Here is a 26046-nt window from a genome sequence, read left to right as displayed (position 1 = left end):
CTAATAGTAAGGTCCAAAATGAGAAGAATTACCCTCTCCAGGAGAGGGAGGGGGAGGGGGTAGGAGAGGGGGTGGTGGTGGTAGGAAGTATGGTAAATTAAGTAAGGGATGAGAGGCCATGTTAGGTCCAGTCCACCCCATACTTACAGAAGGGGGTGGGAGTGGGGGTGGGGGAGGGAGTGAAAAGTTATGCATATCAAACATGGGAGGGGGAAAGGGATAGTGGGGCATGACAGGATTATCTTGTCTCTGAGGTGGAAATCCCAAAGTCTCTTGAGATGCCATTTGATCTGAGTTATACAACTGCTGAAGTGGAGGCCTGCTGTGGTTTCCTCTGGAATATCTGCCCCTGGGAAAGCCTCTTGTGAATTCCCTGTTGTGATATCCCCTTGAATATTCTGAAGGAGAGCCATAAGCATTCCAATTCTGATGCACTTCACCAAAATCTTCACCTGACTCATTCAATTCGGATTTGAGTTTTTTCTGCCCTTGAATCTGAGACTTTTTCCTTTGTTTGCCTTCTTTTTCTTTTTCATCATCACTAAAATCCAAAGCTTCTGGAGGTGGTTCCTGATCATTCTTCCGAGAGGCATCCGATCCTCTGTCCTGTTTGAGTTTTTCTAGAAATATATACTGAGTGAAGTCTTTCATAGATGGAGCAAAATACATAGTATCCTTTATTTTGATGCCTTTATTCCCAATGTGGTTTGAAGAATTAAACCGTAACCCATAAAAAGGATGGGCAACAGGTCCAAAGATCTCAAATACCTTCCCTGCTGCTTGTCGATCACTTTTGAAAATGACAGTATCCTCATTAACTGGAGGCATGTTAGTCAGAGACTCAATTATTACTAATTGTTCAGTAATGCTTGAAACATTCCCAAGAGGCTTTAGTTCAATGTCTTCGGGCAGAATAACAGTCACTTCTTCAACAGAGGGCCGTTCCTGATGCGATTAGGTGAGCCTTCACTTTTCAGATATAGTTGTAAAGTAGGATCCAATCTCTGGAGTACTGAGAGCCATGACTGAATTTTTAGTTTTCCTATATATTAAGCAGCAACTCATCTTTTGTTTTAACAGGAAAATTCTTGCTTTCCTTTTCAACTTGTACATCTTCCTCTCCATCTGACAGCACTGGAGGAAGTGACACTGGAAGAAGATGAAGATGAGGATGAAGAGGAGGAACTTGAACTATCCGAATCCTTTCACTGTCCGAATCCGATGAGTCCGAGGCCTGCAGGGCTGGCGGCGGCTCCGCGGAGTCAGGGCTGGTGACACAGGCCTCGCTTAGGCGTCGGCGCTGGGGCTGGCGGCTGCTCCTCTGCCAGCGGGGCCTGCTCCACCTGCTTGGCTTCCTGGGGCTCCTCAGGTGACATCGGCGCCGCGGGCCCCTGGCCAGAGCTGCCGAACTTGAGCGCCTGCAGCTGCGCGGTGGCCTCCACCACCTCAGTGGCTCCACGCGGGCCTCCTCGGCTGGGGCGGCGATGGAGGCATGTATTAAGGAATTTTTCTATGAAATTGCTGTTAATATATTTTTATATTAGGTATCCTTTATCACGATTGTCAAATTTTATTTTTCAATAACTTTAGATTTATTTATTTTATTTTATGTTTATCAGTGTTTTGTCTGAATGTATGTATTGCACTGTATGTGTTCCTGGTGCCTGCTAAGGCCAGAAGAGGGCCTTTGATACTCTGGAACTGGAATTACAGATGAGTGTGAGTCACCATGCGGGTGCTGGGAATTGAACCCAGGTCCTCTGGAGGAACAATAAGTGCTCCAAACTACTGAGTCATCTCTTTAGCTCCATTAAATTTTAATAGAAAGTACTAATATCCTAATAGGATAGCATAGATAATATCCATTTAGAGTTGCTATTTTTTATTTAATGACTAATGACATAGATGTCCCCTCCTGACTGCAGAAGTAAATCAACTCTAGGTGGGCTTGCTAGTACAAGCCTGTAATCCCAGCTACTGAGGAGGTGAGGCAAGAAGTTCACAAGTTCAAGGTCTACCTGAGCAAATTTGATCTCAACTCTTATAATGAAAAGGAAAAAGGAAGAACAAGAACCACCAGGAACCTTGCTCAGTGCTAGGGTGCTTGCCTAGCATGCATGAGACCTGATGTTCTATCCCCAGTAGCACCAAATAATAACAAGTACTAGATCCTATTGGTTGAAAGTGTATTTAAAAGGGTAAAGGATTGAGAAGGCATTGAGGACAAGGAGAGAAATCTTTCCTAACTGGGGATGTCACAGGACTAGATAAAGAGAAAGTTCCCTCTCAAAAGCAAATATTAATCAAAACTCTGAGAACACTTGTTTTCATACGGACTTCCGGAGGTCACAGAAAAAAGAAGCCGGGAAAATTGGCTTTGTGAAGCCCAATGATAGTAAACGAGGTCTTGTGCAGGTAGACCCTGAGCTAGAAGACTGAGCACTTTTTACACATTGTCATTGCAAATGTTGAAGGCCCCTGCTTCTTGTACAAGTATGATGAGCCCGCTTCTGTCAGCCCATAAAGAGTCTGGGCTTTAGAAACAAGTATCATGTCACTGGCAGAGGGTACTGGATTTGTAAGGCTTTCTCGTTTTTCCATCCATGTTGGCAGCATGGCCTAAGATGCCTCCCACATGACTTCCTAGTTACATCACCATAGCTCATTACTGAGACCACATCACCAAACAAAAGGACACCTCAGTCCATGAAGCAGACCTGCTGACAGGGTGCTAATACTGAAGATCACTTGGCACTGATAGCGGGAGTGGAAGGTAGGCGGCAGTGATTAGACCAGACCCTGACTCAGTAAGGAATAGCTGCAGCGAAGCGAAGCTCGTCAGGTCTGTTGATGCTGAGGGCTCCTTCTAAGAAAGCAAGACTCTCCATGAGGCTTCCAGAGGAGATCATTAAGTACCCTTGTGGGAGTTTACATTGGGCGTGGCTTAATTTGCTTCTCTTACCCTAGGTTCTGCCACAAAAGAAGCAGACATTTTCTACCAGGCACTTCTGGAAGGCAATATGGCAACTGAGGTTTCCCTGACAGTACTAGACACCATATCATTTTTCACCCAGTGCTTCAAGGTAAAGATGAGTTTGAGTTCACCTGGTGGTGTTGAGAGGAAAACATTTGCAGTGTCTACGTGCCAAAGGCAGGGCAGTTTGGTTTGAGATAACCTGGTAGGAGCAATAAGGAAACGCTGGTGGCAAGCCAAGTTTTACTGTGCTCTGGTAAAACCTTAGGAAATGACTAAAATTCAGTCATCCATAGAGTGAAGTGTTCAGACTAAAATGTCCTTAATCCTCCTCTGCCTCTCAGATTCTATTGTTTTATATTTGTTTTTAGAATCAGTTTTCTGTCAGGCATGGTGACACATGCCCCTAATGTCAGGACTTGGGCAACACAGGCGGGAGGGTAGTCACAAATCTGAGGGTAGCATGATCTATATAGCAAGTTACAGATCAGTCAAGGCTGTGTAGACAAAGGAAGGATATGAGGGGGGGAGTGGGAGAAAGAAGGAAGGGCAGAAGGATTTTCTTTTATGTTTTTATTAAAATGTCTAGCAATCTTTACTGGAAATCATGAGAAAATCGGCCAGCCAAAATACCCATTGTAACAAGATAGCTTATAGGAATAATGTCCAGGCAAATTTACTGGCTGCTCAGGATTTTCTCAGATGTTTTTTCTCTTTCCAAATCATTATTCTTTTGATTTGTAAAATAAAGTAAAAGCAAGTTCGCTTGCAGGCTCGCTGGAAGAGGAAACTAAGATAATAGACGTGGGAGTGCTTTGAAAGTAAAAACTATGTGAGCATCATGTAAACAGCATTGGTGAGAACCCAAATGCAGAAATCACACCTGTTCTCTCTTCACTTACGGATTATTTTGGGCGGTTTTGGTTGGGCTGTTTGTTTTGCTCTCCTCTTCTTTCGTTTTATAAATGTATTTTATTTATTTTATATCCCAACCAAATTTTCCCTTCCCTCCTCTCCTTCCATTCCCCCACCCCACCCCAGTCTCCTCTCTGTCACCCCAATCCTCCCCTCCCTGTTTCTGTTCAGAAAGGGGCAGGCCTCCCGTGGGTATCTATAAAGCATGGCTTATCAAGCAGCAGTAGAACTAAGCACCGCCCTTTGTATTAAGGCTGGGCAAGACAATCCAGTATCTTTGCTCCTCTTTCTGACATAATATAGTTAATTGCTTTAGGCTTCCAGATGTAGTGTGGAATCTTGTCACATGCTTCTCAAAGACATTATAAGGAAGAATCGAAAACATTCTAATAAGGAGGTGTAAACTGGGCAGTGTTGACACACGCCTTTAATCCTAGAACTTAGGAGGCAGAGGCAGGCAGATCTCTGTGATCTGGAGTACAGCCTGATCCACAGAATGAGTTCTAAGACAGCCAGAGCTACACAGAGAACCCTGTTACAAAAAATAAAAACCAAACCAAAACAAAACAAAAACAACATATGAAGTTGCCAAGGATAGCCAAAACTATCCTATACAATAAAAGTACTTCTGGAGGCATTACCATCCTTGACTTCAAACTCTGTTACAGTGCTTCAGTAATGAAAACAGCTTGGTATCGGCATAAAAACAGAGATGTTGACCAATGGAATCGAATCGAAGACCCAAATTTTAATGCACAAACCTATGAACACCATATTTTCAACAAAGGAGCTAAAATTACACAATGGAATAAAGAAAGCATCTTTAACAAATGGTGCTGGCATAACTGGATTTCAACATGTAGAAGAATTAAAATTGATCCATATCTATCACCATGCACAAAACTCAAGTCCAAATAGATTGAAGACTGTAGCGAGGGGCTGCAGGCAGGCCTGCTTTTCATCCCGCCCAGCTCCCGCATGGCTAGCTTAGTCCCGGAAATAACAACACACAAATTGTATTCATTTAAGCACTGCCTGGCCCATTATCTCTAGAGAGTTAGTTACTGACTAACTCTCACATCTTGATTAACCCATTTTTAATAATCTGTATAGCACCACAAGGTGTGGCTTACCGGGAAAGATTCAGCATGTCTGACCTGGTGGCTGGCTCCATGGTGTCTGCCTCATAGCCCTCTTCCCAGAATTCTGTTTTGTTTACTCTGCCTACCTAATTTTCTGTCCTATCAAGGGACCAAGGCAGTCTCTTTATTGACCAATGAAAATAACACAATAGACAGATAACCCTCCTCCATCATTTCCCCTTTTTCTGTTTAAACAAAAAAGAAAGGCTTTCATTTTAACATAGTAAAATTACACATAACAAAACAGTTATTAAGTAAGAAGTGTAATTACAATGTCTATATCTATTTTATCTTTTATCATAACTGAGGAAAACTATAACTATAACTAACCATTCTTCAACTTCATTAAAGACTCCAGAAGTATATAATATTACCTAAGTAAACAAAAAGTAAGCAACTTCCAAAACTCTAGAAATGACAGAGACATCTTGTTGCCTGGACAGTCACCCAAAGTTCCTCTCTACCGTTGGGGCATCCATCTTTGGCCTTTAGGCCCATAGTATCCAGCAGACATTTCCATGAAGCAGGAAATTTCAAAGGCAATTCAGTCACTATCTGCTGTGTCCTGCAGAATGTCTCGCAGACTCCTTCATGAATCAGGAACCCCGAAAGATCATCTCACCCTTAGGCAAGTTCAGCAGTCCTCTCTCTGCAGGTTCTTTGTGTCCAGTTTATGCAACAGTCCAGGCAAGAGCAGTTTCTTGCCCAAATGTCTATCAAACTCCATAAGGAGCCTCTTCGATGCCCATCTTCCTCTTGAAGTAGATTGGTGCTGCCAGGAGCAGACATGTCTCATTGTCATGAAAAATCCTAAGTTATTAAAACATTAAATGCCATGTTCTGTAGTCTTTGAAAGATATGAATGTCTATCTGAAATATATCTATGCACCTCTAGAAAACCAAACTAACATTACTACAAGCTTGACTATTATCGATAATTATCCATTAACAACCTATATTTTTAATTATACATTGCATTTTTAAATGAACTATACAATCACAATACATCAATCAAGATCAGAAATATATATATATATATACATATAACAAAATTGACCTTAAAATCCATAACAAAGAAAATTATTCATATCTATACCATAGCCCCCTTTAAATGTAAAACAATTTATAAACAATATCTGGGAATATGGACGTAGTCTTTTCTCTCCAAACTTCTTCCTGCTGAATAGGGGCGCTGTTAATCAGGTCTTTCATGATAAAACCTGTCTGCCAGGTTCATCTCAGTTGGCAGTTGAGTGAAGTAATTTCTTGAGGGTGTTCACAGCAACCTTTCAGGAGGACGTGGTCTATCATACCATATTGGGATAGAAGCAATCCACAGGGTCTCATCCTCTGTGAAAACAAAAGAAGGACCTCCTTTCCAAAGTATCATATCCTTAGATCCAAATTCTGAAGTCAAGGTATTTTCAAAATATCTATCTTGGATTAGTTCAGCAGCATTTATAAACAAATATCTTTTAGCAGTCATTGCTCCTTCCTCAGCATTCAAACAATTCAAAGAGAGCAGAATAGCATACAGTATCAAGATTCTCTGTGTATTTTCCATCTTTATGCGGTTTTATTTCAACCTCTATTTCTTTTATTTTTACTTTTAACTTTTGGCTTTTTGAGACAGGTTCTCTGTATACATCTTTGTCCTGGAATAACTCTGTAGACCAGACTGTCCTTGAACTCACAGAGATCTGCCTGTCTCTACCTCCCCAGTGCTGGGATTAAAGGTGTTTGCTACCACACCTTGAACTCACAGAGATCTGTCTGTCTCTGCATCCCGGGTATTGGGATTAAAGGCGTGTGCTACCACACTTTGAAGTCACAGAGGTCAATCTCTACCTCTGTCCCTTGAAGTCACAGAGGTCAGTGTACCTCTGCCTCCCAGGCATTGGGATTAAAGGTGTGTACCACCATACCCTGTTTCTCCCTTTCTTTCTTTTTTATTTTTAATGACTTTAACCTTTAGCCTGTATATATTTTTAACACACTGTAAACTCTTTAGAGGTTTTCTTCATCTTTGAACCTCTCTTTACTGTATCTCTCTCTCTTTTTTGACTACATGAGTCTTTAAGGAGAAGATTAAAGCTGTGACTTTGACGGCTAGATCCAGCCCATTTCTTAACTTTCCAGCCTTACGGCTGAGATACCAGCCAGAGCTGTGTTCACTGCCACAACTCTATGGCGTTTCAAGGTCCTTGCTAGCAAGCAAGCTGCAGCATTCTGCTCACAGACCACACTCAGTCGGACTGCCTGCCTGAAAGAGTCAGAGATTGCCTTGGCAGGACAGCCCAGAAAGCCAGCATTTTAAAACAGCGCCGCTTTTTTTCCTGCTACGGCTGAAAACCGAAAAGCATGCATTCAGCTTTTCACCAACACCATTTAAGTGTTTCGTGGCAGGACCTCTTAATGAGCTGCAGGCTTTTGCAGCTAAAGCTGAGTCAGGGAGCCTCTCTTAGATGAGAGTGCTTGCTTGCCTCTAGCAAGCAGAGCAGACCCAAGAAATTGCTGCTACCAAGAAACCACACACAATGCTGTCATTTTGTTCTAGAATTACTTGCCAAGCTGTCTCAGGCTTTATGTGGATACAGTTGTCCACACGTTAGCGCCATTTGTAACATGAGGGCCAGCTTGTTGGGGTATCTGTCCCGTCCGGTACTCCACAGCCGGTAAACCCCAAAGAAAATCACACACAAGACTCCATAAGATTATAAACTGATTGGCTCAATAGGTCAGGCTTATTATTAGTCCTTGTAACTTATATTAATCCATTATCATTATCTATGTTAGCCATAATGGCTCTGTACCTTTTCCAGCTGGGCAGCTTACATGTTTCCTCTCCAGTGGTCTGCGCAGGAGTGGCTAAGGGAGTTTCCTCCTACCTAGTCTTATCCTATTCTCATTGCCCCACCTCTACTTCCTGTCTGGTTGACCCACCTATACTTCCTGCCTGGCCAATCAGCGTTTTATTAAAATACATGATTGACAGAATACAGACAATTCTCCCACACCATTTCTCTCTTTTTTTTAAACAAAGGAAAATACCCATAGTCCATTTGTTGGGAATGTGGGCGTAGTATTTCAGGCTACTTCCTGCTGGTTGAGGGCGCTGATAATCATATGGGGACCTAAAGAAAATTTAGAATTATCATCAAGTCCTGACTGGAGTATCCTGTGAGTCTTGATCATCTCAGGCAGCAGTCTTGAACTTGTTCTGGATGAAGAACTCAGACATCTGGGCCATCTGTTCCTGTCGGAGATTTCTCAGGTGGCCTTCCTTGATTATACTGGATTTTTCTTAACTCAGAATGAATCCATAGCCTCTCATTTTCTGTGAAAACAAAAGCAAAATCTCTTCTCCAAAGTAACAAACCTTTTGACTTCAATTTTGAAGCCAAGGTATTTTCAAAATACCTCAATATAAATCTGACCACACTGAACCTGAAAAAGGGAGGGAGGAAGGGAAGCGGTTCCTGGCTGAAAGCATGGAAGGGGTACGAGGAGAGAGGGCTTGGCTGTGGGAAGCCACCCCTTCGAAATACCCAGGGAGATAAGGGTGGTGGGAAAATTGTGTGTTCCCTTACTGGGCTTCTGTGGCGGGTCAGGAGCACACTTACTCCTCCGTCATATCTTCTGCTACAGGATCAGTGCCTTACTGGCCAGAAATCTCCCTGCCTGCAGTCTTACCTTGCTGCAGGCTGGCTATTAAAACAAAGGAACTCCCTCCTGCCCAGTTGCACTCACAGCCCCGTCCCTTTTGTCTTTGGGGTCCTTGGACTACCAGGTATCCCTGTTCCTGTGCTGAGCAGATCAAATCAGACAGGTGAGTGTGTGCCATCCCTGGGCAGACAGACAGGGAAGGGAGCACATGGCTTCTCCAGCTCCTGCTGCAGGGACTTCTTTGCTCCACATGACCCTGTCTCCCCCAAGCCTGCCCTATTTTCTGCATGATCCTTGGCCCAGGAACAATTCCTGCTCCTGCACTGAGACTTTCCACCCAGAGGGGAACAGTTCCTGCTCCTGAACTGAGGAGATCGACCCAGAGTGTCAGTCACAGCATAGATTGGAACAAGACGCGAAGACTCTTCTGGCTGCATTTGAAGGAAGACATGGGCAGATGCCAATGCAAGAATTCTTCCAACAACCTGAAAGGCAACATGACAACAGCAGAATCCAGGGATCACACAACAAGAAGAATTGAACACCTCAGAAGAAGTAGAAGAAATTGACTTTAAATGTAACATTATGAAAATAACAGAGGACCTTAAACAGGATGTGAAAAACGGCTTTAAAGAAACAGAGAAGACAAACAAAAAGGTAGAATAAATTAATTAATTACTCAAAGATATGCAAGAAACCCAAGAAAGAAACAATCAAACAGGTAATGGAAGCAGTTGAAGACACAAACCAAGGGAAAGCTGTGTATGGAACATTTGGGTAAATGAACACAAATTACAGAGAAAAGAATAACCAACAGAATACAAGAGATAGAAGAAAGAATCTCAGACACTGAAGATACTATAGATGAAATAAACTCATTGATTAAAGAACACAACAAATCCAACATATTCTTAACACAAAACATTCAGTAAATCTGGGACACAGTGAAAAGACCAAACCTAAGAATAATAGGGATAGAAGAAGGGGAAGAATTACAGCACAAAGGCCAAGAAAATATATTCAGCAAAATTATAGAAGAAAACTTTCCCTACCTAATGAAAAATATTCCTAGTAAGGTACAAGAAGCATACAGAATACTGAATAGAATGGAACAAAAAAAAATTCCCCCTGCCATAAAATAATCAAAACATACAAAATAAAGAAACAATATTAAGTGCTGCAAGGGAAAAAGGTCAAGTAACATATAAAGAGAAACATATCAGAATTACACCTGACTTCTCTATAGAAACCATGAAAGCCAGAAGGTCTTTGATATATATGCTGCAGAAACTAAGGGACCATGGATGCAAGCCCAGACTACTATAGCCAGCCAAGCTTTCCTTCATCATCAATGGAGAAAACAAAATATTCCAGGATAAAAACAAGTTTAAACAATACGTAGCATCAAACCCAGCCCTACAGAAAGTAATAGAAGGAAAATTACAATCCAGGTAACACAAAAACCCCCACAATATCTCTGACATCTAACAACTCTCCTCCAGCACAACTCAAAGAAAAAAAAACACACAAATTCTACTACCTCCCCCAAATAACCAGAGTCAACAACCACTGGTCATTATTATCACTTAAAATCAATGAACTCAATTCACCTATAAAAAGGCACAGACTAAGAGATTGGATACGAAAATAGGATCCAACATTCTGCTGTTTACAAGAAACACACCTCAACCACAAAGACAGACATCTACTCAGAGTAAAGGGTTGGGAAAAGGTTTTCCAAGCAAACGGACCTAAGAAACAAGCAGGTGTGGCCATTCTAATTTCTAACAAAACTGACTTCAAATTAGAATCAATCAGAAGAGATGGAGATGGACATTTTTTACTCATAATAGGAACAATTCATCAGGAGGAAGTCTCAATCCTGAATATCTATGTCCCTAATATAAAGGCACCCACTTATGTAAAAGAAACACTCCTAGAACTCAAGGCAGTCATCAAACCACACACACTAATAGTAGGAGACTTCAACACAACTCTCTCACCAATGGACAGGTCAATCAGACAGAAACCTAACAGAGAAATAAGAGAATTATTGGAGGTATTGAATCAAATGGACTTAACAGACATCTATAGAACATTCCACCCAAATAGGAAAGAATTACGTTCTCTGCAGCTCATGGAACCTTCTCGAAAATTGACCACATACTTGGTAACAAATCAAACTTCCACAGATCCAAATAAAATTAGTAACCACCTGTGTCTTGTCAGATCACCATGGATTAAAGTTAGAATTCAACAACAATGCTACCCCCAGGAAGCCAACAAACTCATGGAAGTTGAACAACTACTGAATCACCCCTGGGTCAAGGAAGAAATAAAGAAAGAAAGTCTTTAAATTTATTTAATTTTATTTAAAATTAAATAAAGAATTAAAGTCTTCCTTGAATTTAATGAAAATAAAGACACAACATACTCAAACCAATGGGACACTATGAAAGCAGTGCTAAGAAAAAAGTTCATAGCACTAAGTGCCCAATTAAAGAAAACGGAGAAAGCACACATTGGAGACTTAACAGCACACTTGAAAGTTCTAGAAAAAAAGAAGCAGATTCACTCAGGAGGAGTAGAAGACTGGAAATAATCAAACTGAGAGCTGAAATCAACAAAATAGAAACACAGAAAACAATCCAAAGAATCAATGAAACAAAAAACTGGTTCTTGTAGAAAATCAACAAGATTGACAAACCCCTAGCCAAACTAATCAAACGGCAGAGAAAGAACACGCAAATTAATAAGATCAGAAATGAAAAGGGGGACATAACCACAGACACAGAGTAAATTCAGAGAATCATGAGATCTTAGTACAGAAGCCTGTATGCGACAAATTTGGAAAATGTGGAAGAAATGGACACTTTTTTAGATAAATACAATTTACCAAAATTAAGTCAAGACCAGGTGAACAGTTTAAACAGACCTGTAAGTCGCGAAGAAATAGAGGCTGTCATCAGAAGCCTCCCTACCAAAAAAAGCCCTGGCCCAGATGGTTTCAATGCAGAATTCTATCAGATCTTCCAAGTAGAGTTAATACCTATACTCCTTAATGTGTTTCACAAAATAGAAACAGAAGAGTCATTGCCAAACTCATTTTATGAAGCTACAGTCACCCTGATATCCAAACCATACAATGACTTAACCAAGAAAGAGAATTACAGACCAATCTCACTCATAAACATTGATGCAAAAGTTCTCAATAAAATACTCGCAAACAGAATGGAAGAACACATCTAAAAAATTATACATTGTGATCAAGTAGGATTCATCCCAGAGAGGCAGGGCTGGATCAACATACGAAAATCTATCAATATAATCCATCATATAAATAAACTGAAGGAAAAAAAACATATGATCATTTCATTAAATGCTGAAAAAGCATTTGACAAAATTCAACACACCTTTATGATAAAGGTGTTGAAGAGATCAGAGATACAAGGTTCATTCTTAAATGTAATAAAGGCAATATACAGCAAGCCGACAGCTAACATTAAATTAAATGGAGAGAAACTCAAAGCCATCCCACGAAAATCTGGAACAAGACAAAGCTGTCTGCTCTCTCCATACCTCTTCAATATAGTACTTGAAGTTTTAACAATAGCAAAAAGGCAGCATAAAGAGATCAAGGGGATTCGAATTGGAAAGGCAGAAGTCAAATTTTCATTATTTGCACTTGATATGATAGTGTACAGAAGCAACCCCAAAAACTCTACCAAAGAACTCCTACAGCTGATAAACACCTATAGTACTGTGGCAGGATACAAAATCAACTCCAAAAAATCAGTTGCCCTCCTATACACAAAGAACAAAGATACAGAGAGGGAAATCAGAGAAACATCACCTTTCACGATAGCCATAAATAGTATAAAGTATCTTGGGGTAACTTTAACCAAGAAAGTGAAAGATCTATTTGACAAGAACATTAAGGTTTTGAAGAAAGAAATTGAGGAGGATACCATAAAATGGAAAAATCTTCCATGATCTTGGATTTGGAGGATCAACATAGTAATAATGGCAATTTTACTAAAAGCAGTCTATAGATTCAGTGCAATCCCAGTCAAAATCCCAGCGAAATTCTTCCCAGACCTGAGAGAACAATAATCAAGTTTATATGGCAAAACAAAAAACCCAGGATAGCCAAAACAATACTATACAATGAAAGTACTTCCAGAGGCATTACCATCCCTGACTTCAAACTCTATTAAAGAGCTACAGTATTGAAAACAGCTTGGTATTGGCACAAAAACAGGGATGTTGACCAAGGGTATCGAATCAAAGACCCAGAACTTAATCCACAAACCTATGAACACCTGATTTTCGTCAAAGGAGCTAAAAGTATACAATGGAAGAAAGAAAGCATCTTTAACAAATGGTGCTGGCATAACTGGATGTCAACCTGTAGAAGAATGAAAATAGATCCATATCTATCACCATGCACAAACCTCAAGTCCAAATGGATTAAAGACCTCAACATTAATCTGACCACATTGAACCTGAACGAAGAGTCAATGGGAAGTAGTTTACAGACATGGGCACAGAAGAGGACTTCCTCGGTAGAACCCTAGTAGCACAGACAATAAGGGCAACAAGGAATAAGTGGGACCTCCTGAAACTGAGAAGCTTTTGTAAAGCAAAGACACTGTCATTAAGACCAAAAGGCAACCCGCTGATTGGGAGAAGATCTTCACCAACCCCTCATCAGACAAAGGTCTGATCTCCAAAATATGCAAAGAACTCAAGAAACTAGATACTAAAACTCTAATTAACCCAATTAAAAAATGGGGTACTGAACTGAACAGAGAATTCTCAACAGAAGAACTTCGAATGACCAAAAGACACATAAGGTCATGCTCAGCCTCCTTCACAATCAGGGAAATGCAAATCAAAACAACTTTGAGATACCATCTTACACCTGTCAGAGTAGCTAAACTCAAAAATACCAATGCTAACCTATGCTGGAGAGGATGTGGAGAGTGGGGAACTCTCATCCATTGTTGGTGGGAATGCAAACTTGTGCAGCCACTGTGGAAATCAGTGTGGCAGTTTCTCAGGACACTGGAAGTCAACCTATCTCACGACCCAGCAATTCTACTCTTGGGAATATACCTAAGAGATGCCCTATCATACTACAAAAGCATTTGTTCAACTATGTTCACAGCAACACTATTTGTAATAGCCAGAACCTGGAAACAACCTAGGTGCCCCTCAATAGAAGAATGGTTAAAGAAGGTGTAGATCATATACACATTAGAGTTTTACTCAGCAGTGAAAAACAATGACATCTTGAATTTTGCATGCAAATGGATTGAAATAGAAAACGCTTTACTGAGTAAGGTATCCCAGACCGAAAAAGAGGAATATGGTATGTACTCACTCATAAGTGGATTCTAGCCATAATTTAAGGACTTCGAGCCTATTATTCGTGATTCTAGAGAAGCTAAATTTGAAGGTTAACCTAAAGAAAATCATATAGTTACCCTCCTTGATATTGGAAGTAGACAAGATTTCCAGGCAAAACTTGGGTGCATGGGGGTGGTGCATGGGGGTGATGTAAGGGGAGATGGGTAGAAAGAGGGGAGAAGGGGAGAATTGGAGAAAGCTTGGGGGAATGGGATGGGTGGGATGGAGGAAGGGTGGATATAGGAGCAGGGAATTAAATATCTTAATTAAGGGAGCCATTTTAGGGTTTGCTAGGAACTTGTCTCTAGAGGGGTTCCCAGGTGTAAGGATAGGTCCCCAGATTATTCCCTGGGCAGCAGAGGAGAGGGTGCCTGAACTGGCCTTGTCCCATTGCCACACTGATGAATATCTTGCATATTACCATAGAACCTTCATCTGGCGATGGATGGAGATAGAGACAGAGACCCACACTGTAGCACTGGACTGAGCTCCCAAAGTTTAAATGAGGAGCAGAAGGAGGGAGAACATGAAGGAAGTCAGAATCACGAGGGGAGCATCTACCCACTGAGATAGTGGGACTGATCTAATGGGAGCTCACCAAGGCCAGCTGTACTGGGAGTTGTGGAGCATGTAATCAAAATGGACACTCTGAACGTGGCTGGCTATGAGGGATGACTGAGAAGCCAAGGACAATGGCACTGGGTTTTGATTCTACTGCATGGATTGTCTTTGTGGGAGCCTGGATTTTTGGATGCTCACCTTTATAGACCTGGATAGAGAGCTGAGGAACTTGGACTCCCAATGAGGCAGGGAACCCTGACTGCTCTTAATGCAAGAGAGGGAGGGGAAGGTGAGGAGGGGGAGGGAAAAGGGAGGCGGGGAGGAGGTGGAAATTTTTAAAAAATAAAAATAAATAAATAAAAAACAGAAGAGACAGTGCCAAACTCTTTTTATGAAACTACTCTTACCCTGATACCAAAACCACACAAAGACACAACCAAGAAAGAGAATTACTGGCCAATCTCACTCATGAATATCGACGCAAAAATTCTCATAAAATACTGGTAAACCGAATCCAAGAACACATTAAAAAAATTATCCATTATGAATAAGTAGGCTTCATCCCAAAGATGAAGGGCTGTTTCAACATACGCAAATCTATCATTGTAATCCATCATATAAATAAATTGAAAGAAAAAACCATATGATCATTTAATTGGATGCTGAAAAGCATTTGACAAAATTCAACACCCCTTTATGATAAAGGTGTTGGAGCGATTGGGGATACAAGGATCATACCTAAATATAATAAAATCTATTTACAGCAAGCCGACAGCTATCATTAAATTGAATGGAGAGAAATTCAAAGCCATTCCATTAAAATCAGGAACAAGACAAGGCTGTCCACTCTCTCCATACCTTTTCAATATAGTGCTTGAAGTTCTAGCAATAGCAATAAGACAACATAAGGGGATCATGGGGACTCGAATTGGAAAGGAAGAAGTTAAACTTTCGTTATCTGCAGATGATATGATAGTGTACATAAGTGACCCCAAAAACTCTACCAAAGAACTCCTACTGCTGATAAACACCTTTAGTAATGTGGCAGGATACAAGATCAACTCCAAGAAATCAGCTGCCCTAGTATACACAAAGGATAAAGAAGCAGAGAGGGAAATCAGAGAAATATCACCTTTCACGATAGCCACAAATAGCATAAAATATCTTGGGGTAACGCTAACCAAGGAAGTGAAAGCCCTATTTGACAAGATCTTTAAGTCTTTGAAGAAAGAAATTGAGGAGGATACCAGAAAATGGAAAGATCTCCCTTGCTCTTGGATTTGGAGGATCAACATAGTAAAAATGGCAATTCTTCCAAAGCAATCTATAGATTCAATGCAATCCCCATGAAAATCCCAACAAAATTCTTCACAGACCTTGAAAGAACAATAATCAGCTTTATATGGAAAAACAAAAAACCTCGGATGGCCAAAACAATCTTATACAATAAAAAAAACTTCTGGAGGAATTACCATTCCTGACTTCAAACTCTATTACAGAGCTACAGTATTGTTAACAGCTTGGTATTATATGGTGGAACCCTGTCTTTAAAAATAGAGTGATGAGGATTGTCCTTTTGTCTCTGGTTTCCTTGGACTACCATTAGACCATGTCTGTGCTGAGGAGTTCTGTCCTGGAAGAGAGCACAGCCCTCCTTCCCCCTAGCTCTTGCCTCAGGGTCTTCTGTGTTCCACTAGATCCTGCCCTGACCTGCCCCCACGATTGCCCTTTTGGTATTTCATTTTGTAGGTATTTATTTTTTGATGAAGAAAAAAAATCTTTAAATTCCCAATGTGTTTATCTTCCAAACTCTACAGGCAGGTGCAATCTGTCCAGGAAAGGGTTAACATAGCCAGTCCAAGAATGACAGATTTAAAAAGGGCTGTTGCAACACTGATGTTGGCTGGCTTCTGAGAGAAGGGCTTTTGAAATTTTCCCTATGTGATAAGGTTGTATTCTTGGTGCCAGTCTGCTAGGCCCTTTTACAAACAATGTGATTTATAGTGTACACCTGTTTTGTGTTCCCTTCTGCGAGTCTAGAATTCTTGTGTGCTTCAATACAAAACCAGCTCCCCGGTAAGAACTGTGGGAATTGAGTACACCCCTGTATGTATGAGCATTCATGGCATAAGCACAGCATGTCAAAAGACCCCAGTGATGCAGACCCATAGGAATAGCAGAGCCTTTCCTGGGCCAGGCTCAGGTAATGGCAAGACCTTTCCCTGGCCATAGTACAGAGGTTGACAGTGTGTGCAGAAGTATCAACCACAGCTTCATATTCCCCTACAGATGCAACCTGCATGAATGACCCCTGAGATTGGCCCCCTTCAGTGACCACCCCACTTTCTCCATCAGTTTTATACAATAACCTGCTTCTTTCTTTCCTAGAGCTTTCAAGTGTGCTGTTAAGTCTCTAATGTATGCTTTCTCAGTTTCCTTTATGTGGGCACTTAGTGCTATGAACTTTCCTCTTAGCACTGCTTTCATAATGTTCCATAGGTTTAGGTATGTTGTGTCTTTATTTTTGTTGAATTCAAGGAAGACTTTAATTTCTCTCTTTATTTCTTCCTTGACTCAGAGATGGTTCATTAGTTGACTGCTCAGTTTCCATAAGTTTGTAGGCCTTCTGGGGGTAGCATGGTTGTTGATTTCTAACTTTATTCCATGGTGATCCAATAGTACACAGGTGATTACTATAATTTCTTTATATCTCTGAATGTTTACTTTGTTACCAATTATGTGATCAATTTTTGAGAAAGTTCCATGAGATGCTGAGAAGAAGGTAAATTCTTTTTTGTTAGGGTGGAATGTTCTATAAATGTATGTTAGGTCCATTTGGTTCATTACATCTGATAGTTCTCGTATTTCTCTGTTAAGTTTCTGTCTGGTTGACCTATCCATTGGTGAGAGTGGAGTGTTGATATCTCCTACTATGAGACTGTGTGGTTTGATGTATGCTTTGTGTTCTAGTAGTGTTTCTTTTACATAAGTGTGTGTTTTTATGTTAGGGGCATAGATATTCAGGATAGAGCCTTCCTCCTGATGAATTGTTCTTGTTATGAGTAAAAAATATCCATCTCCATCTCTTCTGATTGATTTTAATTTGAATTCAGTTTTGATAGAAATTAGAATGGCCACACCTGCTTGTTTCTTAGGTCCGTTTGATTGAAAAACCATTTTCCAATCTTTTACTCTGAGTAGATGTCTGTCTTTGTGGTTGAAGTGTGTTTCTTTGAACAGCAGAATGTTGGATCCTGATTTCGTATCTATTCTCTTAACCTGTGCCTTTTTATAGGTGAATTGAGTCCATTGATATTAAGTGATATTAATGACCTGTGGTTGTTGACTCTGGTTATTTTTCCTGGTTGTAGTGTTTGTGTGTTTCCCTTCTTTGAGTTGTGCTGGTTGAGGGTTGTTAGATGCTGTTATTCTTTTGCAGTGCCTTTAAGAACTGACCACGCCCACTCCCCAGCCATTTCTGATCTCCCTAGTCTCCATCTTCCCTCTCTCTGTCCCTTGTCTCTTGGTGTGTATACACGTGTCTCTGTCTCTCCCTATGTTTCTCTTTATGTCTCTCTGTTTTTCTCTTCTTTAAGTAATAAATATCTCCCTCTTCTCTAAGTAATAAATGTTTAGCTTTATGTATAGCCTTATGTCCATTTACTCTGCCATCCACTGCATCCAGCCGCCTGACTGCCGCTCGCCCGGGGACCCTGCAGTGCTCTGGCGGCAGCCTCTGCCTGTCTTGCAGGCCGCTCGGGGCATCCCACCATCATATCTTTTTAAAGAACAATGGTTGCTTGTGTTTTTATGAGTGTTGTTGGCTTCCTTGGTTTGTGATTTTCCTTCTAGTATTTTCTGTAAGGCTGGATTTGTGACTATGTATTGTTTAAATCTGTTTTTGTCCTGGAATATCCTTTTTTTATCCATTGATGATAAATGCAAGCTTTGCTGGGTATAATAGTCTGGGCTTGCATTCTTGGTCTCTTAGTTTCTGCAGCACATCTATCCAAGGCCTTCTGTCTTTCATGGTTTCCATAGAGAAGTCAGGTGTAATTCTGATAGGTTTCCCTTTATATGTTACTTGACCTATTCCCCTTAATATTTGTTCTTTATTCTGTTTGTTTTGTGCTTTGATTATTATATGGTGAGAGGATTCTTTTTGATCCAGTCTATTTGATGTTCTATATGCTTCTTATACCTTCATAGGAATATCCTTCTTTAGGTTGGGAAAGTTTTCTTCATTAATTTTGGTGAATATAATTTCTGGGCTTTTGACCTGTAAATCTTCTCCTTCTTCTATATCTATTATTCTTAGGTTTGGTTTTTCCACAGTGTCACAGATTTCCTGGATGTTTTGTGTTAAGAATTTGTTGGATTTGTTTTGTTCTTTGATCAGTGTGTTTGTTTTCCCTATAGTATCTTCAGTGTCTGAGATTCTTTCTTCTATCTCTTGTATTCTGTTGGTAATACTTTTCTCTGCAGTTCCTATTCGTTTACCCAGATTTTCCATATCCATCCTTCCCTCAGTTTGAGTTTTCTTCATTACCTCCATTTCATTTTTCAAGTCTTGAACTGTTTCCCTTGCCTGTTTGATTGCTTTTTCTTGTTTTTCTTGGGTATCTTTGAGAGTTTTATTCATTTCATCTACTTTTTTTGTTTGTTATCTTTATTTCTTTATGTTGGATTTCCACCTCCTGTATAAGTCCCTCTATTATTTTCATGTAGTTTGGTTTAAAGTCGATTTCTTCTATTTCTTCTGAGGTGTTCAATTCTTCTTGTTTCGTGATCCCTGGAATCTGGTGATGTCCTCTTGCCTTTCAGGTTGTTGGAGGAATTCTTGCTTTGGCGCCTGTCCACGTCTTCCTTCACATGGAGCCAGGAGATTCTTAGTGTCTTGGTCCAGTCTTTGCTGTGACTGACTGTCTGGGTCAATCTCTTCAGTGTAGAAGCAGGAACTGTTCCTGTCTGAATGGAACTCCTCAGCACAGACACAGGGTCTCCTGGTAGTCCAAGGACACCACAGACAAAAGGGCAATCATGGGGGCAGGGCAGGGTGAGTCGAGTGGAACACAGAAGACCCTGCAGCAGGAGCTGGGGGTGGTGGTGGCTGTGCTGTCTTCCAGGACAGTCCCCTAGGGATAGCACACACTTACCTCTCTGGATGGAACTCCTCAGCACTGAAACAGGGATAGCTGGTAGTCCAAGGACACCAGAGACAAAAGGGCAATCATGGGGGCAGCACAAGGCAGGGTCAAGTGAAACACAGAAGACTCTGAGGCAGGAGCTGTGCTCTCTTCCAGGACAGAACTACTCAGAACAGATGGGGTCTCCTGGTAGTCCAAGGACACCAGAGACAAAAGGGCAATCCTCATCACTCTATTTTTAAAGACAGGGTTTCATCATATAATCCTGATGCCCTGAAACTCACAGTGATCCTATTGTTGCATATGCCTCTACTCCTCTCTGCCTCTGCCTCCTGAGTACAGGAATTAAAAGCAAACACCACAACCCATGCCTTTGCAAAATCTTTCAAAGGAGCAATTAAATGTTGGGCATGGCAGCAAAAGTCTGCAGGAAGACGAAGTTAGATGCTAGCCTGGACACAGTATATTGATTTCCCTTCCCACCTCCCAAAGCAAGATTTTTTTTAAAAAAAAAACATTTGAAAAAATAATCTTTATTTCTTCCCACAGATAATAATTGGTGTAAGTCAGCTGACAGCTGATGTTGCGCTAAGTGGAAGATCAAGATTTCAGGAGTCTTTATTCATTATCAATAATTTTACAAACAGTGACAGACCTATGAAGGTATGGAGTAAACTGAAGCCACTTTGGCCAGGATTTTGAGTCACTGGTAGAATGTGTGCTTACCTTGTATGGTGAATGTCCTGAGTTTGATCCCCAACACCAAAATAATGAATAAGAACCCCTTTAACTAACAAAGGGAGTTTATACCATGGAACCGTCATGGAATTCACAGTTATTGTTAGTATGGAAGGTATAGGATGTGAGCTTTGTGAGATGCTGGCTTTTACATGCCACCAGCTTTCTAGCAGTTATATTCAGCATTAACTGAATAGATTAAACACATGAGCATCTGGTAGTAATCGAATCTGTGTCATTTTCTCTGCTATGCATCTAAACTTACTCAGAAGATACAAGTATTTTTCTTTCTTAACAATTGTTACCATTTGTAATACTGGCTAAATAAATTCTGTGACTGAAATGTAAAAAAAATCTCAGATTAGCTAACAGATCCACTGACAGCAGAGGAGAAATGGCACAAAAGGGTTTCATTGTTTGTCAGTTCTATGACTTTTGAAAGTTATGGTAACTGATTGTGTGACTTGTTGGAACAATCCAAAGCTGGCATTCTTCAGCACCAGTTCATCAGAATCATACCGAAGATTCTTACCACCATGGCTCTTTCACAAATGCCTAAAAACTAGAGCAGTGTAAAAGTGCATCTCTTGTTGGGTTGCCTGGAGGACAGGTCCTGATATCCTCCCAGGGAGATAAATTGTCCTCATTCTTGGGAAAGGTTATATTCTAGTATATTTGACAATATTATATAAAATCTGAAAAAAAATTGAAAGCTCTCAGTCACAACATACTTGATGCTTGGGATGTGTGGAATCTGTGTACCAAAACCCCATTCCCATAGGAATGCTGCTTACAGGGAGGACAACATGGAGCTGTGTCAGCTGCTCACAGGCTGGGAAAGTTTGCTTTTCAAGCATCGAAGCTGGTTTCCCAGGGGATCAGTATACAGTCCAACTAATCCCGTGAGCACAGAAGCAATGTATACTATTTCAGCTATTCTACTCACGCTCCAATAATTCATGCCCCTCCCAGTTGTGACCATGCTCAATGCCATATTAGACAGGTAGCTAGTGACGTTTTCCAATTGAATAGGGCTGATGCTAGTTCTCCTTGAGACTATCTCCTTTGCTTTCCCTTGATTCATTTGTGAATGACTTAGTTGCATCTGCTAAGGTCACCATTACTGACAAACCCTGGTAAATTAAGGTAAGCCTTTCCTTCAGGAAGGAGAGTTTCTGTTAATAAGCAGAAAGGGCTAAGATGCATGTGTATTAATTATTGTACTAATTATTTTTAAAGCAGACATTTGTTAAAGCAGACAGAAAGGCAGAACCATATATTAAAATCATATTAAGTTCCATCCCTGTCTTGAGGTCAGAAACTCTTTCAGAGTTGAATCTCTCTGGAATGTGATGTAACTGACAACCTCTCATTTGTGGAAATGGAAAATTGACAGCAAGGTTTTCACTGAGGTGTGCATTATAGTCGGTGGGCAAGATGGGCACACTTAGAAGTACAGAAAAATGCCTGTAAAGCACTAGTTCTGGAGCCAGATCACCTGGATAGAAGTTCTGTCTCCATGACTTACCAACCGGGACACATTGGCTGAAACTCTCAGCTGCTCTGTGCCTCGGTTTTCCCTTTGGTAGAAGTGCATGGAAAGACTACTTGATATATATAGGATTCTTGTAGAAATTAAAACATATAATGTATCCATCTTAGTACCTGGTACCGATGTGCTCTCAATAACTGTCAGTTACTGTTATAAGTAAACCATAAACATCTAGCATATACTTTGGAGCAGCCAGCATCTAAAGTCAGAGAGTGTGGCTCCAAAGGTCATGTTTTTATTGTGCTTTAAGTATAATGCCCTCAAGTTCAAAAGCTTTTGAAGCCTAGCTGGTTACATATTTTTTTAAAATAACTAATTAAAGCCCCTTTAGACTTGCCACATCCAATGCAGTACCATGAACAGTTAACAAGGAATAGAAACCATAGTATGTTCCCCAGGACTGGATGATCACGCTTAGATCTTATTGATAAGGCTGCTAAACATAGGGGTCTTGTTTTGTTTTGTTTTGAAATTAGGCAACTGCTTTTCCCACAGAAGTCAAAGATTTGACCAAGAGGATCAGAACTGTTCTTATGGCCACTGCCCAAATGAAGGAACATGAGAAAGACTTGGAAATGCTGATTGACCTCCAGTATAGCATAGCTAAATCTTATGCCAGCATACCAGAGCTGAGAAAAACCTGTCTCGACAGCATGGCCAAAATTCATATAAAAAATGGAGATTTTTCTGAGGTGACTACTTAAAATCGTGTTCCCCTGGGACTCCTTAAACTCCTTTGAACACGCTCTGACACTTCTTTGTCATCTGTTTCCAGGTTGCAATGTGCTATGTCCATGTCGCGGTTCTCGTTGCAGAATTTTTTTTTTTCTGAAAGAGTAAGACCTTCCTGTTTTGAGATGGGAGGACTCTCAACTGGCAAAATAATTTTTATCTTTGCAGCTTCCAATTGTGAATGGACTAGAATGGGGCTTTTTGAAATATGTTTACCTTCAGCCTCATTCAGTCCTGAACAGACTTTGTTATAAAAGAAAGCTGGATTGCTCATTTTTGGCTTCGGTTTCTGTAGGAGGTTACAAGAATAAGTTAAATAGTACATGGCTGGGCCTGATGACCAATGTTTATTTCCCAAGACTATCTCCCTGGATGACTGCCACAAATTAAATTCTTCTTAGGGCTCACGAGAAGCTCTGCGTAATACAGGCAGATCACTTCGTTCCCCTCCTCATCTTTCACCAACAGCTGTCCCTGTCATTTTTATGCAGTGACACCTAATGGGCATCAGGCCCTCAAAGAACATCAATGGCTCTGCATTCCTCATTCAAGATTTCCAATTCTGGGATCAGCCTCCGTGCTTTTTGGTCCCAGATAATATTGCTGCTTGTTGATGGGGAAGCTCAGCCAATCACTTCTGGAGCCAGGTAGATAATTTGGTGGAGATAGGAGCACACGCTCTCTGGACGCTGTCCTCGCCTGGCCTGTTTGGACTTCAAATCTTCTCTGGTCACGTGAGTTTCCCCGTTTTCAATTATTAAATTATATCTGTTGTTTTGAGCAGGTCTGGTTATTTTAGCGTACTTATCGAATACGCTGTCACTTACACTTGGCGCCCGAACGCAGCCGCCTTGGCTCCGGACCCGAGCACTTCCAGGCATGTGTGCCCTGTGCCCGCGACCGTGCTGCAGGCTTTGGGTCCAGTCACAGCTGCCACTCTGCTAGAGCAATAAACTATTGAGCAGCCTTTCGCGTGCTCCATGCACGTCCGCTGCAGACGTGGGCTGCTCCCCTGGGCTTCTCTGGGCTCGCTCCTGGCAGCTGAGGGCTCCGGACCTCCAGGTGCGTGCGCCTAGTGCCGGCTTTGGGTCCAGCTACAGCTGCCACTCTGCCAAAGTGAGAAACTTCTGAGAAGCAGAAACGCATAAACAGACCACACGCTCTGTGATTTTTAACTTCTTGATTTGAGTATATTTTTCAGATTTTTTTTTCCTCTTTCATTCTGCCATCTAATATCAAGCACGTGGATACAGGTGCACACGCCACCTACTCGCAGGCAACTGTTATTGCACCTACTCTTGCTGATTTGATTAAACCACAGGTAAGATTTGTTTATTTTTTTATTTTATTATTAAAAAATTTCCGCCTCCTCCCTACCTCTCACTTCCCTCCCCCTCCCTCCCTTCCCTCCCTCTCCAGTCCAAAGTGCAGTCAGGGTTCCCAGCCCTGAGGGAAGTCTAAGGTCCTCCCCACTTCATCCAGGTCCAGGAAGGTGGGCAACCAAACAGACTAGGCTCCCACAAAGCCAGTACATGCAGTAGGATCAAAACCCAGTGCCATTGTCCTTGACTTCTCAGTCAGCCCTCATTGTCCGCCACGTTCAGAGAGTCCTGTCTGATCCCATACTTTTTCAGTCCCAGTTCAGCTGACCTTGGTGAGCTCCCATTAGCTCAGCCCCACCGTCTCAGTGGGTGGACACACTCCTTGTCTCGTGGTCCTGACTTCCTTGCTCATGTTCTCCCTCCTTCTGCTCTTCATTTGGACTTTGGGAGCTCAGTCCAGAGCTCCAATGTGGGTCTCTGTCTCTATCTCTGTCCATCACCAGATAAAGCTTCTATGGTGATATGCAAGATATTCATCAGTGTGGCTATAGGATAGGGCCACTTCAGGCTCCCTCTCCTCAGCTGCCCAAGGAACTAGCTGGGGACATCACCGAGGAACCCCTCTGGAGTCAAGTCTCTTGCCAATCCTAAAATGGCTCCCTTAATTAAGATATCTTCCCTGATCCCATATCCACCCTTCCTCCTAACCATCCCATTCCCCCAGGGTCTCTCCATCCTCCCCTCCTCACTTTTCTCTCCAAATGTTCCCTTACCCCCACTCTACCCCCAACCCCAAGATCCCAATTTTTGCCTGGCAATCTAGTCTACTTCCAATATCCACGAGGATATCTATATGTTTTTCTTTGGGTCCACCTTCTTATTTAGCTTCTCTAGGATCACGAATTATAGGCTCACTGACCTTTATTTATGGCTAGAATCCACTTATCAGTGAGTACATACCGTATTCATCCTTTTGGGTCTGGATTACCTCACTAAGATTAGTGTTTTCTATTTCATCAATTTGCATGCAAAATTCAAGATGTCATTGATTTTTTACCGCTGAGTAGTACTCTAATGTGTATATATTCCACACTTTCTTTACCCAGTCTTCCACTGAAGGGCATCTAGGTTGTTTCCAGGTTCTGGCTATTAAAAATAATGTTGTTATGAACATACTTGAACAAATGCTTTTGTAGTATGATTGGGCATCTCTTGGGTATATACCCAAGAGTGGTATTGCTGGATCCTGGGATAGGTTGATCCCAAATTTCCTGAGAAACCACCACACTGATTTCCAAAGTGGCTGCACAAGTTTGCGTTCCCACCAGCAATGGATGAGTGTACCCTTTACTCCACATCATCTCCAGCAAAGGCTATCATTAGTGTTTTTGATTTTAGCCATTCTGTAAGTGTAAGATGGTATCTCAGAGTTGTTTTGATTTTCATTTCCCTGATCACTAAGGAGGTTTAGCATGACCTTAAGTGTCTCTTGGCCATTTGAACTTCTTTAGTTGAGAATTCTCTGTTCAGTTCAGTGCCCCATTTTTAATTGGGTTAATTAGCATTTTAAAGTCTAGTTTCTAGAGTTCTTTATATACTTTGGAGATCAGACCTTTGTCTGTTGCGGGGTTGGTGAAGATCTTCTCCCAATCAGTAGGTAGCCTTTTTGTCCTAATGACAGTGTCCTTTGCTTTACAGAAGCTTCTCAGTTTTAGGAGGTCCCATTTATTCAATGTTGCCCTTAATGTCTGTGCTGCTGGGGTTATACGTAGGAAGTGGTCTCCTGTGCCCATGTATTGCAGAGTACTTTCCACTTTCTCTTCTGTCAGGTTCAATGTGTTCAGATTGATATTGAGCTCTTTAATCCATTTGGACTTGAGTTTTG

At 41.3% G+C, this 26046-nt stretch overlaps 1 pseudogene; it reads right to left on the bottom strand.

The window, feature by feature from the left end:
• Positions 1 to 23821, bottom strand: LOC148117476 (H/ACA ribonucleoprotein complex non-core subunit NAF1-like; annotated as a pseudogene).
• Between the last annotated feature and the right edge of the window lie 2225 nt (positions 23822 to 26046).

This window comes from Myodes glareolus, chromosome X (genome assembly GCF_982192425.1).
Source record: "Myodes glareolus chromosome X, mMyoGla1.1, whole genome shotgun sequence".
NCBI lineage: Eukaryota > Metazoa > Chordata > Mammalia > Rodentia > Cricetidae > Myodes > Myodes glareolus.
This window is presented reverse-complemented; position numbering and strand designations above follow the sequence as displayed.